This window comes from Coregonus lavaretus (assembly GCF_964263955.1).
Source record: "Coregonus lavaretus genome assembly, chromosome: 14".
Lineage (NCBI taxonomy): Eukaryota > Metazoa > Chordata > Actinopteri > Salmoniformes > Salmonidae > Coregonus > Coregonus lavaretus.
The window spans coordinates 50,466,828-50,486,239 of record NC_140001.1 but is presented as its reverse complement, the minus strand read 5'-3'; positions in this window follow the sequence as shown (position 1 = coordinate 50,486,239).

The window sequence follows — 19,412 nt, the reverse complement described above, 5'->3', positions numbered from 1 at the left end:
ATTTATTGTATAAAATGTCAGCACACAATGTTTTCGGGGCTCTCTTCAGATAGCTCCCTAAGAGTTTGACGAACGAGTCCGTGCACGCGATTCCAGATATCTTTACCTCTGAATAAACTGCCTTTATTATACCATATCCACCCTGTCCAAAGTCTCTACTTGGTCTCAGTTCTCCAGTAAACTTGTGATTATCAACAGTACACAACGGTAACAAACAATTGGGGGAACTCACGGGGCAGATAGTAAGGTCGCAGTGACACAGAAAGCAGTTCAATGTCGGGGCTCGGGGGTACAGAGTCGCTCTCTTACCAGGATCGATTTTCCCTGTGACTGTCAGATCGAGGTCCGCTCCGACCAGGGTGAAGCCGGCCGGCTCCACTTCTCTGTCCGGGACTCTGTCATCCAGCCAAGTCTCCCAGCTGTATTGGATTCCGCTGCCAGCAACGTTTTCATTATTTAGTCCGTTCGTAGCGGGTATGTACACGATCAACAAGATCAGTCCAAAACCCACCACTGGAAATCCATGGTTGGCAGAATGTTTGTAAACTAAGTGTACTAATTAAAAACATAAAATAACGCCACTAAGTGTACAAATTAAAAACATAAAATAACGCCACACTGCAGGTCGCAACAGAGACGCTGCTAGCCGCTATTTGCTTAGTTACGTTCATGGTTACATCACGTATGACGAAAGCGCGTAAGTGCAAGCCCACAGACACCCATAGAGAATGTATTGAAAGCTTTGAAATTTGAAAAAAATAGATTTTACATGACAGGCTATGAGAGACTTCTGGGCGATTTTCAACCTGACTGAAATCGCCCAAAAACGGGCGGGGCCATTTGAAGCACGACTTTAGCCTGATTTGACATTTAGTGGCAGTCAGATCAGATTACAACACTGATAACTACTGTTGCCGTGATATAATTGATTAGAAAAAAAATCCCTTCCTTTTCCCGTTTGGCAGTGCGTCGCCCATATCGCCCTATTGAACAGGCCGTCCCTGCCCCCAAGACATTCCCCAAGACACCTCTCACCATTACAATAACATGGGAGGTTAGCATTTTATGGGGGGTATGATATTTGTGCATCTGTAACTTTCTCACTCATCATTTTTCACGATTCATTCAGGATTATCCTTAGTCATGGTAGCATCCACATGAATGTAGAAGTGTTTAGAAACATATTATATTCTTATTTACAATAAAAGTGACTCCAAAAGTACACCATACATTATTTACCATTCATTCCTATTGGGCACAAAATCTTCTGAAACATTTACATTTACGTCATTTAGCAGACGCTCTTATCCAGAGCGACTTACAAATTGGTGCATTCACCTTATAGCCAGTGGGATAACCACTTTACAATTTATTTATTTTTTATTTAATTTTTTGGGGGGTGGGGTAAGGGGGGGGGGGGGGGGGGGTAGAAGGATTACTTTATCCTATCCCAGGTGTTCCTTAAAGAGGTGGGGTTTCAAATGTCTCCGGAAGGTGGTGAGTGACTCCGCTGTCCTGGCGTCGTGAGGGAGCTTGTTCCACCATTGGGGTGCCAGAGCAGCGAACAGTTTTGACTGGGCTGAGCGGGAACTATGCTTCCGCAGAGGAAGGGGAGCCAGCAGGCCAGAGGTGGATGAACGCAATGCCCTCGTTTGGGTGTAGGGACTGATCAGAGCCTGAATGTACGGAGGTGCCGTTCCCCTCACTGCTCCATAGGCAAGCACCATGGTCTTGTAACGGATGCGAGCTTCAACTGGAAGCCAGTGGAGTGTGCGGAGGAGGGGGGTGACGTGAGAGAACTTGGGAAGGTTGAACACCAGACGGGCTGCGGCATTCTGGATGAGTTGTAGGGGTTTAATGGCACAGGCAGGGAGCCCAGCCAACAGCGAGTTGCAGTAAGGACAAGAGCAGAGGAGAGAGAGTTAGCTTTAGCAGTGCGGAGAGCCTCCGTGACACAGAGAAGAGCAGTCTCAGTTGAATGACCAGTCTTGAAACCTGACTGGTTTGGATCAAGAAGGTCATTCTGAGAGAGATAGCAAGAGAGTTGGCTAAAGACGGCACGCTCAAGAGTTTTGGAGAGAAAAAAAAGAAGGGATACTGGTCTGTAGTTGTTGACATCAGAAGGATCGAGTGTTGGTTTTTTGAGAAGGGGTGCAACTCTCGCTCTCTTGAAAACGGAAGGGACATAGCCAGCGGTCAAGGATGAGATGATGAGCGAGGTGAGGTAAGGTAGAAGGTCACCGGAGATGGTCTGGAGAAGAGAGGAGGGGATAGTGTCAAATGGGCAGGTTGCCAGATTTCATTTGGAGAGAGAGGGGAGAAAGAAGTCAAAGCATAGGGTAGGGCAGTGTGAGCAGGACCAGCAGTGTCATTCGACTTAACAAAGGAGGATCGGATGTCATCAACCTTCTTTTCAAAATGGTTGACGAAGTCATCCACAGAGAGGGAGGAGGGGGGAGGGGGAGGTGGATTCAGCAGGGAGGAGAAGGTGGCAAAGAGCTTCCTAGGGTTAGAGGCAGATGCTTGGAATTTAGAGTGGTATAAAGTGGCTTTAGCAGCAGAAACAGATGAAGAAAATGTAGAGAGGAGGGAGTGAAAAGATGCCAGGTCCGAAGGGAGTCTATTTTTCCTCCATTTCCGCTCGGCTGCCCGGAGCCCTGTTCTGTGAGCTCGCAATGAGTCGTCAAGCCACGGAGCAGGAGGGGAGGACCGAGCCGGCCGGGAGGATAGGTGACATAGAGAGTCAAAGGATGCAGAAAGGGAGGAGAGGAGGGTTGAGTAAGCAGAATCAGGAGATTGGAGGGAGAAGGATTGAGCAGAGGGAAGAGATGATAGGATGGAAGAGGAGAGAGTAGCGGGAGAGAGAGAGCGAAGGTTGCGACAGCGCATTACCATCTGAGTAGGGGCAGAGTGAATAGTGTTGGAGGAGAGCAAGAGCAAAAAGGATACAAAGTAGTGGTCAGAGACTTGGAGGGGAGTTGCAGTGAGATTAGTAGAAGAACCGCATCTAGTAAAGATGAGGTCAAGCGTATTGCCTGCCTTGTGAGTAGGGGGGGACGGTGAGAGGTTGAGGTCAAAAGAGGAGAGGAGTGGAAAGAAGGAGGCAGAGAGAAATTAGACAAAGGTAGACGTAGGGAGGTTGAAGTCACCCAGAACTGTGAGGGGTGAGCCATCCTCAGGAAAGGAACTTGTCAAGCTCATTGATGAACTCTCCAAGGGAACCTGGAGGGCGATAAATGACAAGGATATTAAGCTTGAATGGGCTAGTGACTGTGACAGCATGGAATTCAAATGAGGAGATAGACAGATGGGTCAGGGGAAAAAGAGAGAATGTCCACTTGGGAGAGATGAGGATTCCTGTGCCACCACCCCGCTGACCAGATGCTCTCGGGGTATGCGAGAACACATGGTCAGACGAGGAGAGAGCAGTAGGAGTAGCAGTGTTTTCAGTGGTAATCCATGTTTCCATCAGTGCCAAGAAGTCGGAGGGACTGGAGGGTAGCATAGGCTGAGATGAACTCTGCCTTGTTGGCCGCAGAACGGCAGTTCCAGAGGCTGCCGGAGACCTGGAACTCCACGTTGTTGGTGCGTGCAGGGACCACCAGGTTAGAGAGGCAGCAGCCACGCGGTGTGAGGCGTTTGTATAGCCTGTGCGGAGAGGAGAGAACAGGGATAGACAGAGGCATAGTTGACAGGCTACAGAAAGTGGCTACAATAATGCAAAGGAGATCGGAATGAAATTAACTAAACATCTGGGAAAGCGAGAGAGCGGGGCCTCTCTCACTTACGTTTCACTGAAATACCCAAATATAACTCTCCCAACTGCCACCTCAGAAACTATAATTGTTGTAAACTACAGCGGTTCAATGTTTTCTAGGAATAGACTAACTTAGTTTATTCAGCTAGCTAACTTGGCACAGTATTCTTCTGTGAAATCCGTCCAGGGCACCTAGTCATATGACGCTACAGCCAACTAGCATGCCGGCCTCCAACAACACGGTTTAGCACCAATACTCGGCCACAACAAACCACCAGTGTGTCAACACGCCAAGCAGATCATTTGTGTCCGTGTCTAACGTTGTGGGTTAGTCCCGACAGCTTGAGCGAGTCCGTCGTCAACTTATTCAGCCAAGGATCAGGCCAAGACCATCATAATACACAGTCTGCAACACAGCACCTTTCAAGAGGAAATGGAATGCATCACTTCACTGAGGGTGCTTTGAGAGAAGCTGGTCTGTGGGTCATTGGTGGAAAACGCCGCATCAGCAGCACACTCTACCAATGCGTCATTTGCCGAAGACTACGTGGGAAGATGGAATATCAGAAGATGTCTGACCTGCCTGTAGATTGCCTTAGCACTGACCCTCACTTCTCCTTCGTCGGGTTGGATGTGTTTGGGCCATGGATGGTTACAGCACGTCGCACCAGAGGTGGCCTAGCAAGCAGTAAGCGCTGAGTGAGCACCAGGGCCATACACATTGAAGTCATTGAGTCAATGGACTCCTCAAGCTTCATACATGTTCTACGGTGGTTCCTTTCTATCAGAGGACCAGTCAAATTTTGAGTTCCTTTAGGCTATTGTGTAATTCCATTGTTGACCACTTTGGGCCACTGTCCTGGGTTGATGTGTGCTGTTCATTTAATATGCTAAATCCTGTAGAAGAAGAATTGTTTACGTTCCAAAATGGTGAAAGTCACACTGTGGAGCTGCAGATGTTATTCTTTCTATATTTCTGTTTTATTCATTTCAGTCACTGTACCTATGAAGCGGTGGCAATAAATCATCCTTCAACACTACAGTAGCTGTACTGAGTTTATCTATCTGCTAAGCTTAAGAAGAGGACTCTTTTGCGAGGGCAGAATAAAAGGAATCAAGGAAATGCAATTGAGATTCTCCCATTGACAAAGAACAGGTTATCACAAAGCAAAGAAATATGGTCCATCCTCCTCTGAATCCCAAATCAACTTCTTGGTTGATTTCCTTGATTCATTGTGTCCTCTCTCCTCCCCTCTGACCTTCTCATCCAATGGGTTGTGAGAAAAAGACGAGAGAGGACGCGAGGAGCCAAGGAACCGCAATTGAGATTCTCCCCTAGGCTCTCCACCCTTTTGGGACTATAAGTATAGATGTAAGCATTAATTTATGACTAAGGCTTCACAACGACTTCATTTTCTGTTCCTACTTCAAACCAAATACTCTTGACAACTTTATAAGTTGTACTGTATTCTAGATACAGCTCAACATAACAGTTCTTACTGAATCCAACCCTTCAGAAAATTCCAGCCAAAAGCCACATTTGTAATGTTAAAACAAGGACAAAGAGTGTTTTCAGCCAGTGTTTATTTGGTCAATGTCTACACATGCATCACCAAATCATTATTCAGACCCTTCATCCTTGGCTTCAGTTTCCCATCTTCTTAACCGAGCAGGATTTTCTGAATGAACTCGAAAGTGATCAACAGTTCTTTGGAATAACTCAGATCAGACCGAACATTACCAGTTAAGCGTAAGCCAGTCTAAGGAGGTCGGTCACCACAACTTCATTCTCCAGGACAACGGAGATCTTAACTGGATTGTAGTGGAATTGATTTACTGACGATTGTAAGTAGCGCGACCGGTGCATCACCAAGCTCTGGCTTGTCAGAATCCACTTGAGATGAGAGTACTAGACAGACATGCTATATAGCAATATATCCATCCTGGCCTATGGTTGGGTAGATAAAGTTAACACCATATTCACCCATCTAATCCTCTCAGATCACTACAGGTGTATAGGGGCTAGGGGTGGGTTAATTGGGAATGGACGCAATAATCGACAGTAACCAGAATGACAAGAAACCTACAGTAACTTCCGTGTTATGAAAAATCCTAAGACTTCATCACGCAACAACACAGAAATATCACAGAGAACTGTTGTACGCCTTTTGTTGACATAATTTCCTTAAAGAATAAATCATTAGAAATTCATTTTATGACAATGGCTTACTAATCTAACCTGGTACATAAACAGTAATTGGTACATTGGTAAAAATTTACAAAATATCCAAAAGGGAAACATTTGTATATTTAGCCTAAAATCACTTGTGATAAGTGCTGGGCTTGGTATAAGGAATGTTCTCAACAAAAGGAATTGCGGTGTGGATAGCATTTGTAATTCATCACTGAAAATCATGCCATTCCATTGTGTGGGTTGTTTTCTTACAGTTGATGTAGCTTGTGTCATTGGGGCTAATCTTATTTCACTTTCCATCTCCTTTTCTTTCCACTATCATCAAGATGGAAAGATGGAACTAACATCTACTCCCAGGCAACCACCCCAGCAGGAATGCTGTGATACAAAATCATCTTTCCCAAGGCAAAGATGGGGGGATATGCTGTGAAGAAAAGAAGAAAAGGAAAAGGATGTTTTTTTCAAGTATTTGGACGGGAGATGAGTGTTTCAAATTGTACAAATCAATGGAGTCATGTAGGGCGGCCAGGTGCCTGTATTAGGCTTATGGCTCAAATACATATTTCTTATATTAAATGATGTCTCACCATTATTTCTCACCTTTATTTCTCACGAGTGTTCATGTTGATCAATATTTAGGCTATGCTGGCCTGTTGTAAATGATCAAATAAATGTCTGATCAATACATTAAATTCTGAACATAGTCATTTATAATGCAGAGGCACCAATAAATTGTCCAGCACCAGCGAAGGCTGCTGACGGGAGGACGGCTCATAATAATGGCTGGAACGTCGTTAATGGAATGGCATCAAACACATGGAAACCATGTGTTTGATGTATTTGATACCATTCCACTGTTTCAGCTCCAGCCATTACCACGAGCCCGTCCTCCCCAATTAAGGTGCCACCAACCTCCTGTGTCCAGTACACTTATTGTATGATGTTTTCATGTACATTCATGTACAGTACATGTGAAGAAGTGTATCAGTGAACTGTATTCTGTAATTAGTTACAAAAAAAATTGAAATTATATCTAACAGTCCATAATCAGCTCTGTTGACCATGAGAGCATTTTGCAGAGAAAATGGGGTCAGGTATGCTATTTAGGCTCGGAATGACATGTGGCCTATTGTTTACCTGGTCATAAATGACGTGGCCCATTGTTTACCTTGTTACCTGGCAACGACCACAAGGGTGTTTCAAAGAGCTGTCAGTCAAGGCCAGCTCATGAATGTAAGCTCCCTGCCCACTTAGCCTGTTCTTTCAGGCTTCCTGATAGTTAGAGATTTACATTTACTTTTAAGTAATTTAGCAGACGCTCTTATCCAGAGCGACTTATAAATTGGTGCATTCAACTTAGGATAGCCAGTGGGACAACCACTTTTTTTTTTATGGGGGGGTGGGGTAGAAGGATTACTGTTATACTATTGCAGGTATTCCTTAAAGAGGTAGGGTTTCAAGTGTCTCCGGTAGGTGGTCAGTGACTCCGCTGCCCTGGCGTCGTGGGGGAGCTTGTTCCACCATTGGGGTGCCAGAGCAGCGAATAGCTTTGACTGGGCTGAGCGGGAACTGTGCTTCTGTAGAGGTAGGGGAGCTAGCAGGCCAGAGGTGGATGAACGTAGTGCCCTCATTTGGGTGTAGGGTCTGATCAGAGCCTAAAGGTAAGGAGGTGCTGTTCCCTTCACAGCTCCGTAGGCAAGGTTTTGTAGTAGATGCGAGAGATGAGTGAAAAGGTGCAATTTCTTCAATTCTGAGCATTTTAATAGCGCAAAAAGTATTATGTGTAATGTTTTGGTTATTCAAAGGCTATTTTACTTGGGAAATAGGATGACTGTAGAACTAGTCTACATGTCAAAGTATTTTGGCCCCATTACAGTTCATACAGACCTCATTTGACAAAATATTATTGATAATTTTTGCTTAACGTTTTACACCCAAGCAAAATACCTTTATGTCCAAAATAAGCATATTTCATTACAACATAAACATCCAATTCAGACTTTGTTTTTAAATTCATGTTTTTACTCTCAATATACAATTAAAATATATTATTGTAATGCTGGTAATATTACATTGTAGTCATGCAGCATTGCACCACATAATTCAAACCTGTCTTTGATTGCACTCAGCGCTTGGGGTCTGCCATTTTGTAGACCTCCACGCCACTTTGTACTTTGTCCATGCTGGCAGATAGCTACAGTAGCTTGTGAAAGTATTCACCCGCCTTGGCATTTGTCCTATTTTGTTGCCTGACAACATGGAATCAAAATGGTTTGTATCATTTGATTTACACAACATGCCTGGCACTTTGAAGATGCAAAATAATTTTTATTGTGAAACAAACAAGAAATAAGACAAAAAAATAGAAAACTTGAGCGTGCATAACTATTCAACCGCCCAAAGTCAATACTTTGTAGAGCCACCTTTTGCAGCAATTACAGCTGCAAGTCTCTTGGGGTATGTCTCTATAAGCTTGGCACATCTAGCCACAGATCTATAGCTCATATTTCTATCCGAATTTGGTTGGGACACCCACAAAGTTACATATTACAGCTTTAGTATTCTTTTGGGAAACCGGGCCCAGTATAGTTGCTTGGCTTTGGAACATTCTCAGCACCTTTACTGCACTTGACAAAAAAACATTATTTTCTTGGTATTTCATTACCTTAACAGAACGTTTCCTAAAATAAAAAAAAATGGTTACATTTCAATTTAATTTAGGGTAATGTTCTAGGACTAATTCCATGGATCGAGAACAGAAGATCATAGGTTCAAATCCCACTGATGCTGTGTCACAATAAAAAACAAAACTGTTTGTATTATTATTGCCTAAGGAAATGAATTTCCGTGTGTCTTATCTTTGCTTTGAGTTATCCAAAAATAAGCTAGCAGTGTTATTACTAGTCTTATTGAAACAGAAAAAAATTCAGAAGCTGATGACAGACTCGTCAACATGCATGAAATCAGACATAATCAAGGTCAAACTTGAAAGAGCTTGCATCTAACTGATTTGTTCTATGAATTACACTTACTCTGATTAAGTACAATCTACAGTGATTCATAATTGAGTAATAACTACTGAGTGAAAGTGAGTACATTTTACTTTTAGTAACCTTTGAGTAAATTGACTCTTCACTAAGCCCCGCCCCAGAATTTTGGGCAACCAATCGCAGCTCCAATGGATAGCAACTGTTGTCGAGTCCGACACCTCGGACAAGCTCACGTTTAAATCGCATAAAGACCAGTGAGGGCTGTGGCAAAAACAAAGTTTTTTTTTTAGTGTGTTTTGTTTAAACGGCTAAATAATTGAACAGTGTTGTACTTGCCACCGTGATTCCTGAAATGCAGAGCCTGTTAATGGAGTATTTTTTGAATCTGAAATTATACTTTTGTTACATTGTTTGCTAGCTCAGCTGGTTAGCTAGCTCTCAGTCTCATTGACCACCAAACATTGCTAACGCTAGCTAGGTAACCTCTTAATATACAGTGTGTATTGTGGTCCTCTGTAGCTCAGCTGGTAGAGCACGGCGCTTGTAACGCCAAGGTAGTGGGTTCGATCCCCGGGGCCACCCATACACAAAAAAAAAAGGGGATTTTGCCAGTGGTTGAATTGGGCTTCCTGGGAAAATGTTTTCATAAGTTGTAACAATAAGCAAAGGGGGCAGGGCTTAGTGAAGGGTGAGATGGGGTTTGACATCAGGCCTTATTGGACCATTGGTATTCCCTGGCATCACTCTGGCTAGGCCTAAACACAGCGCTAATTGCACTGTGTTAAACTCACACATGCATACACACACACACACACTAGAAAAGGATGTCATCATCATCAGTGTCATCTAAAGTAGCTTCAATGGAACTGGACAGAAGATTGTAAAATTATTCTGTTCTGTTTCAGCCAAGAACATAATCATGTTAAATGTATTTAATAGAATAATGTCTTTAATGTCTGTGATGTAATAATGACTCTTCATTAAAACACACTTTTATCATTCATTACAATAAAACACACTCCTCTCATAACGACATCGTTAAACATAACGCAATCTTTACCTCTTTTTCATGTGTGCTGGTGTTGCTGATTTATCTCGAGGTTGATTTCCTGTGTGAGTCCTGGGCCCTCAGAGACACACAGCCAGCCAGGAAATAAGACACAGCAGTGCTGTCACTCAGTGGTCAGACACGGTACTGCAGGCAGCTATGCACAAGGTGAAGCTAGTCGGAGGTGAAGTTTCCCCTAGGTACAGATCTAGGTTTAGCTTCCCCTCCCCCTACCCCAATCCTAACCTTAACCATTTGTAGGGAAAATGCTAAACAGACCCAAAATCAGCCTCTAAGGGTAACTTCACCAAGGTCCGCTCATAAAGCTGGGTCGTATTCATTAGCCACCAAATGGAAGAAAACAGAATGCACGAGGGAGGGACTACCTGAATTTTTCCTATGAGAAATATTTGTGTTTGTTTTCCTTTGCAAAACGTTTTCCTCTGGTGGGCCTAATAATTAAGACCCTGTGTTCAACCTCAATCTGTTTTATACCTGCAACTGGTACATTCTGTTTTGTACATTATGATAGTTACATCATATAAATTATTCCCATTCATTTGGAGTTGAGGTCTTCAGATTTCTTCTGTGTTGTGAAACATGGACACACCTCCACTGGGCACAGACGTCAGTTCAACGTCTAGTTTTGATTTACATTTGGTTGAGTTGTCAACTAAAGTGAATTCAACGTGAAATCAACAAGAAATCTCACCATGTCATTGGATTTAGGTTAAAAGTTGGTTGAAAAAAAGACTAAATGGCCTTATGTTGATGACTTTTTGCAAATCTAATTAGTTTTCCACCTTTATCACATAGATTTTTGGGGGTTGAAATGAAGTGGAAATAACATTGATTCAACCAGTTTTTTGCACAGTGGGCTGGACGTTAAACCAATGCCCATTTTAAGGTGTAACATGTCCACATAGTGAAGATGCCAAAATAACATTAACATTACAATCTCTTTCCTTCAAACACACAAGTATGCAAAAATACACAAACATGCATGTGCACATGCACCCACCCACACCCACACACAGGGCTACTTTGTAAATGTCATCAGGTCTAAAGAGAAAGAGAGGGAAATAGACCTGCCGCCCATCGCAGCATCAGAGCACAGATGAGATTGATGAGTAGCGTCTGTTTATGCTATCGGTTATTCAGGATGAAAGATGAGGGTTTGTAGAAGGGTTCCTCCCATCCACTGCCATTGATTTACACACACACATGCACGTGCGTGCACACACACACGCGGCTGGGTGTCTTTGCTAATATGAACAATATTATCTAATAATATTGCCCAGAATAGTATTGAGGGAATCTGCATTCTCCTGTGAGTACACTCTTAGATAAATGGATTCCAAAAGGGTTCTTCGGCTGTCCCCATAGGAGAACCCTTTTTGGTTTCAAGTAGAACCCTTTTGGGTTCCATATAGAACCCTCTGTGGAAAGGGTTCTACATGGAAACCAAAAGGGTTTTACCTGGAACTAAATGGTTTCTACTTGAAACCAATAAAGGTTCTTCAAAGGGTTCTCCTATGGGGACAGCCGAATAACCCCTTTAGGTTCTAGATAGCACCTTTTTTTTCTTAAAGAGTACATTTAAAGTACATTTATTATAATGAACCTAAAGTGGACTCCAACAAACAAAGCAGTAAATGCTGTATAAGGTGAGAAGAGTGAAAAGAGAAGAGAGTGGTGTCAGTCTTCACAGACCAGTGGCTGTAGTCAGAGTAGGGTGAGTGTAGGGCTGGCCAGAGAGTCTGTGAAATAAAAGCGTAAACCTTCTCCAATAGCCTGTGTAGAGAGGCAAGCGCAGGATAAGTGACTGTTGTGTTTGTGTTAAAAGCCTGTTTTCCTCTGCCAATTACAGTCAGTGTTAAACAAAGCCAGGTGCTTCTGTCATTCTCCTGCAAATGGAGAGATTGTTTTGTTGTTTTGACTGAAAGCCTCAACTCATATTTACCCAGAAAGCCCTCTGTCATTAACGCTTACGCCAATGGAGGCTTTCAAACACACACACTCACACACACATGCACACACACACACCATTCAGGCTGCATTAAAAACCAACTACACCATGCTTTTCACAACACAGTATTCATTATGAACTGCTAATGCACTGGCATAAAGCAGGAGAGCCTCCTAGTATCAAGTGCAGAGATTTGGCTTTTCTCCCTGGTACTGTTCCGGTGCTATAGGGTAATTTGTAGCACTCAGCAGGACAGGGTAAACTGAATCAAGATTAATTTACATTCGGTGGGGAACACTTAGGAGGGAGCACGGTAAGCAAATGCATTGTCTCCATGGCTGGGTTGAGGAGAGGAAAATGTGTAGTAATTAAGGAGCATCAAATGTGATTGCAGCAGGCATTTAAAAGGCCACGGAATGGCAAGTGGCTCTCCTCTTCTCTCAGGGAACATGCTTTGTGTTTAACTTACAGGTAGGAGAGCCAGTCTTAATGGCAAAAACAACAAGGCAATAAAACGGATTCAGGCGCTGAAAGGAGAGGACGTCCATACTCAATTTTGTTTTCAGCCGCAGAAAGGTCTCAAATGTTTTGTCCTCTGCTGTTTTTAACTAGAAGTATTACATAAATCTAGATTATTTTCACTAATGCCTGCTATGATAAAAACGAAACAAATGTAAGCTTTCATTTTCACTCGTTTTCACTCTACACTACAAAGTCATTCACTACTAGACAAAATCACAGCATGCTGCCGTATAGCAGACAAATTCAATGCACTGTGTACAAGGAGAGTTGAGAGGTCTGTAATGCCTGGATTTAAATGCTAACATATGGTTTTACATGTTGACATGTAAACATTACAGAACGTCCCTGAAGACCTAAAGGTGATCTGACGAGACTAACTCAGACAAACTACCACAAGCACATCAGAAATCTCAAACTTCAGTGCGTTCAAGACAACTGGGAACTCAGAAAGAAATGATATGTTGAGCTCAGGTGCCTCGCATCAAAGATGGCGGACTGAACACAGCAGTGCAGATGACCTCAAGATAAAAAAGTAATATTCAATATCTGTAAGTTAGACTAAATATTACCACTTCACATACTGGTCTGTAATAACCTTCAATCTGGAAAACAACACAAAACAAATCATAAAGCTAGAGAAATGTATCGACAAATATTACGAAAACAAGCAACACCCAAACATGACAGAGAGTAAACAAGGAGAACCAATCTCCAAAAGAAAACACAACTCCTTGACGGACACAGACGACTTAAGCTTTTCACCACCGGAAATGGTAATGGTGGTAACCGATCTGTTAAAATCGATAAATGACAAACTGGGCATACTTGAACTAGTCAGTAAAGATATAAAGGAGTTGAAGGCGAGCCTCAAGATGAGTGACGAAAAAGCTGCGACAATAGAGAAAGAAACAAACAAGCTAAAAGGGACAGTCAATAAGATTGAAACGGACGTTAAAGAACTTAAAAAGGAGAACATCTTTCTGAGAGAAGCCTTACATGACATACAGACTAGAGAAAGAAGGAGAAGTTTCTGAGGGTGTAGTGAGGGAGTTCCTCCTTACAGCGCTTCAGATCCCTAGCGAAGCTGTCGACAAAATCCAACTCAAACGTGTACACTGTTTCGGACAGAGGGGACAGAGATACAGTGGGGAGAACAAGTATTTGATTCACTGCCGATTTTTCAGGTTTTCCTACTTACAAAGCATGTAGAGGTCTGTAATTTTTTATCATAGGTACACTTCAACTGTGAGAGACGGAATCTAAAACAAAAATCCAGAAAATCACATTGTATGATTTTTAAGTAATTAATTTGCATTTTATTGCATGACATAAGTATGTGATACATCAGAAAAGCAGAACTTAATATTTGGTACAGAAACCTTTGTTTGCAATTACAATTACTTAAAAATCATACAATGTGATTTTCTGGATTTTTGTTTTAGATTCCGTCTCTCACAGTTGAAGTGTACCTATGATAAAAATTACAGACCTCTACATGCTTTGTAAGTAGGAAAACCTGCAAAATTGGCAGTGTATCAAATACTTGTTCTCCCCACTGTATGAGCGCCCAATCGTTGCCAAAGTAGCTTTCTTTAAAGATAAAATAATGGTTAAAAGCCTGGCACGAGAATAGGCATGAATGATCAGTTCTGGAAGGAAATTGCAGAACGGCGCAAAGTTCTGTACCCAATCTTCAAGGAGAATAGATTAAAAGGGACGTGTAGCTCTCGTAGTCGAAAAACTGTATATTGATAACCAAATGTTCCGAGACACAAAGAGTACTCCATGGCTATTCTAAATATTGCAAAGTTCCCAAAGAGGAGACGAATAATGGAACACCCAATACTAGCCATGGTAGGGATTGTAATTAAAAAATATATAGAAAAGTAATCAAATACAACAATTGTTAAAGAAATAAACTACAACTACACTATACCATTCTAGACGGGGAATGTTGGAAAATAATTACTATTAGACTTTCCATTTATACTATTTAATGAATTGATAAGACAACATTAGAAGAAAGGATAATTAGCTAAATAATACATCTTCAAATATAAGGAACTGGAACACAAAACTACTCAATCAACATCGTAGAGGTAAAACACAGCAAATAGAGGACATGGAAGGCACAGTATGTTGGTATGTGCGGCTGTATTGTGATGGAAGGTGGGGTGTGTGTTTTTATGTTTGGAAAAGTGTGGAGTTAAATGAGTGAAAAAGGATAATGGTTGCAAATCCCAGACCCCATGTGTGTTTGTGAGCAGGGGTTGTGAGAGAGAGCCTTCAATTTTGTGCAGATATGGGATATACATTTTAAAATAAATTTTAAAAATCATTTCTTTATTTATTGTCCTATAACGATGGAATGGTCCCCAACCCTACACCCTACATTTTACATTTACCAGACACTCTTATCCAGAGCGACTTACAGTTAGTGAGTGAATACATTTTTCATACTGGCCCCCCGTGGGAATCGAACCCACAACCCTGGCGTTGCAAACGCCATGCTCTACCAACTGAGCTACATCCCTGCCGGCCATTCCCTCCCCTACCCTACCCTGGATGACGCTGGGCCAATTGTGCGCCGCCCCATGGGTCTCCCGGTCGCGGCCGGCTACGACAGAGCCTGGATTCGAACCAGGATCTCTAGTGGCACAGCTAGCACTGCATCGCACTCAGGAGGACCGCTAGACACCCACCTGAGTGACCCATTGTGCCCCATAAGAAGTCCTTATCTGTTTTATGGGCCTACTGTAAGTAGCCTATACGCAGCCAAATCAGAAAGATGAATGCGGTCCGAGACCTACTAAAGCAGCACCGCCCCCTCAAGATTCTGAGCCTGCCTGGTAGGGTTGGTCGTACAAAGCCAAAGCGCCCTGATGGGAGAGCATAATATACAAGGAAATTCTCAAAGCTGCTAATGACAATCTTGACGACCTTGTAGCTAGCATGGTGGGGATTCCGGTGGGGTGCCCCCATCCAGGTAGTGGCAGTGCTGGCAACACTAGCTGCAGTAACCCATGGGGAGGGGTCAAACTCGGACATTCAGTCCCTGGTGGCACAAAATAATCAAAGGTCTGACTGCACAGAGATGCTTGGGAAAATGGTCACAACGGAGGACCAGCTTGTGTGCGTTTCAGGGGAAGGGCATGTATCTGATCTCCATCACCTAGGTCTTGACAATGGTTAGTCAAATCTCCCCATTTGTACCTGTTTTTGCTCAATTTTGCATGCCTTCTCAAACAGCTGCAACTGTATAGCATTTGTAAAGCAAGTCCTTTCTTGAGTTGGGCTCTGGGATGGAACAACTGTTGAGCATCTGAGATTATGGTTGTTTGTAGGGGAAAGGGGTTGAGTGTATATGAGTGTGTGTGTGTGTGTGTGTGTGTGTGTGTGTGTGTGTGTATGTGTATGCATCCCACAACTGTTGCTAGGAAGTAAAGATGTTAGGGACAATATAAGATGAATCACAATAATTGTTTGGTAAAATAATATTTGCTTTCCAAATATGTAATTTTTGTAATGGCAATCCTGGTTAGAGGTAACAATCTTTTGCATGAACTGCCTACATTATTAAGAATATTATTTGTTAATTAAGGAAATTAAGATAAGCAGGATAGCTATATATAATGCAAATCAAGGTGAGGGCGATGGAAATGCTTTTGGCGGTTGATCTGCTTCTGTTCTGTGAGTGGCACTGTGTGCTCTTTCCCGGTCTCTCGGGGGCCCTGGTATCCGTGGGGACGGGGGTGGTCTGCCGGTCACTGAGATTACAACCCATCTTGGGATGGGGAGGGGTATTAGCGGGTGGAATAGTGGGGAACAATTGGAGGTTTTCTTAGTAGCAATGCAAATGTCATGGTACATCTATATGGACACGCAATCACTATGGTCATTTTTAATGGTGAGTTTACAAACATACACTACCAGTCAAAAGTTTGGACACACCTACTCATTCAAGGGTTTTTCTTAATTTTTTAAACTATTTTCTACATTGCAGAATAATAGTGAAGACATCAAAATTATGAAATAACACATACGGAATCATGTAGTAACCAAAAAAGTGTACAACACATCAAAATATATTTTATATTTGGGATTCTTCAAATAGCCACCCTTTGCCTTGATGACAGCTTTGCACACGCTTGGCATTCTCTCAACCAGGGTGGTACACAGAAGATAGCCCTATTTGGTAAAATACCAAGTCAATATTATGGCAAACACAGCTCAAATAAGCAAAGAGAAATGACAGTCCATCATTACTTTAAGACATGAAGGTCAGTCAATACGGAACATTTCAAGAACTTTGAAACTTTCTTAAAGTGCAGTCACAAAAACCATGAAGCGCTATGATGAAACTGGCTCTCATGAGGACCGCCACAGGAAAGGAAGACCCAGAGTTACCTCTGCTGCAGAGGATAAGGTCATTAGAGTTACCAGCCTCAGAAATTGCAGCCCAAATAAATGCCTCACAGAGTTCAAGTCACAGACACATCTCAACATTAACTGTTCAGAGGGGACTGTGTGAATCAAGCCTTCATGGTCGATTTGCTGCAAAGAAACCACTACTAATGGACACCAATAAGGCGTGGTGTGGGTGAACGGATGATCTCTGTATGTGTATTTCCCACCGTAAAGCATGGAGGTGGAGGTGTTATGGTGTGGGTGTGCTTTGCTGGTGACACTGTCTGTGATTTATTTAGAATTCAAGGCACACTTAACCAGCATGGCTACAACAGCATTCTGCACCGATATGCCATGACATCTGGTTTGGGCTTAGTGGGACTATCATTTATTTTTCAACAGGGCAATGACCCAACAAACTTCCAGGCTTTGTAAGGGCTATTTTACCAAGAAGGAGAGTGATGGAGTGCTGCATCAGATGACCTGGCCTCCACAATCCCCAAACTTCAACCCAATTGAGATGGTTTGGGTTGAGTTGGACGGCAGAGTGAAGGAAAAGCAGCCAACAAGTGCTAAGCATATGTGGGAACTCCTTCAAGACTGTTGGAAAAGCATTCCAGGTGAAGCTGGTTGAGAGAATGCCAAGAGTGTGCAAAGCTGTCATCAAGGCAAATGGTGGCTATTTCAAATATAAAATATATTTTGATTTGTTTAACACTTTTGGTTACTACATGATTTCATGTGTGTTATATCATAGTTTTGATGTCTTCACTATTATTTTACAATGTAAAAAAATTGTCAAAATAAAGAAATACCCTTCAATGAGTATGTGTGTCCAAACTTTTGACTGGTACTGTATATTGTGATAAATAGATTTGAAACTTGTATTTTATTATGGTAAATGGTATAATAATTATAGCCAGTTATAATTGTAATGGCTTAGCAGATACAGTTGAAGTCGGAAGTTTACATACACCTGAGCCAAATACATTTAAACTCAGTTTTTCACAATTCCTGACACTTAATCCTAGTAAAATGTCCCTGTCTTTGGTCAGTTAGAATCACCACTTCATTTTAAAAATGTGAAATGTCAGAATAATAGTAGAGAGAATTATATATTTCAGCTTTTATTTCTTTCATCACATTCCCAGTGGGTCAGAAGTGTACATACACTCAACTAGTATTTGGTAGCATTGCCTTTAAATTGTTTAACTTGGTTCAAACGTTTCAGGTAGCCTTCCACAAGCTTCCCACAAAAAGTTGGTTTAATTTTGGCCCATTCCTCCTGACAGAGCTGGTGTAACTGAGTCAGGTTTGTAGGACTCCTTGCTCGCACATGCGTTTTCAGTTCTGCCCACACATTTTCTATAGGATTGAGGTCAGGGCTTTGTGATGGTCACTCCAATACCTTGACTTTGTTGTCCTTAAGCCATTTTGCCAGAGGACATTCTACAAAAAGTACGATCTTTGTCCACATGTGTCGTTACAAACCGTAGTCTGACTTTTTTATTGCGGTTTTGGAGCAGTGGCTTCTTCCTTGCTGAGCGGCCTTTCAGGTTATGTCAATATATAGGACTCGTTTTACTGTGGATATGCATTGGGGAGAACAAGTATTTGATACACTGCCGATTTTGCAAGTTTTCCTACTTACAAAGCATGTAGAGGTCTGTCATTTTTTTCATAGGTACACTTCAACTGTGAGAGACAGAATCTAAAACAAAAATCCAGAAAATCACATTATATGATTTTTAAGTAATTAATTTGCATTTTATTGCATGACATAAGTATTTGATCACCTACCAACCAGTAAGAATTCCAGCTCTCACAGACCTGTTAGTTTTTCTTTAAGAAGCCCTCCTGTTCTCTACTCATTACCTGTATTAACTGCACCTGTTTGAACTCGTTACCTGTATAAAAGACACCTGTCCACACACTCAATCAAACAGACTCCAACCTCTCCACAATGGCCAAGACCAGAGAGCTGTGTAAGGACATCAGGGATAAATTGTAGACCTGCACAAGGCTGGGATGGGCTACAGGAAAATAGGCAAGCAGCTTGGTGAGAAGGCAACAACTGTTGGCACAATTATTAGAAAATGGAAGAAGTTCAAGATGACGGTCAGTCACCCTCGGTCTAGGGCTCCATGCAAGATCTCACCTCGTGGGGCATCAATGATCATGAGGAAGGTGAGGGATCAGCCCAGAACTACACGGCAGGACCTGGTCAATGACCTGAAGAGAGCTGGGACCACAGTCTCAAAGAAAACCATTAGTAACACACTACGCCGTCATGGATTAAAATCCTGCAGCGCACGCACGGTCCCCCTGCTCAAGCCAGCGCATGTCCAGGCCCATCTGAAGTTTGCCAATGACCATCTGGATGATCCAGAGGAGGAATGGGAGAAGGTCATGTGGTCTGATGAGACAAAAATTGAGCTTTTTGGTCTAAACTCCACTCGCCGTGTTTGGAGAAAGAAGAAGGATGAGTAAAACCCCAAGAACACCATCCCAACCGTGAAGCATGG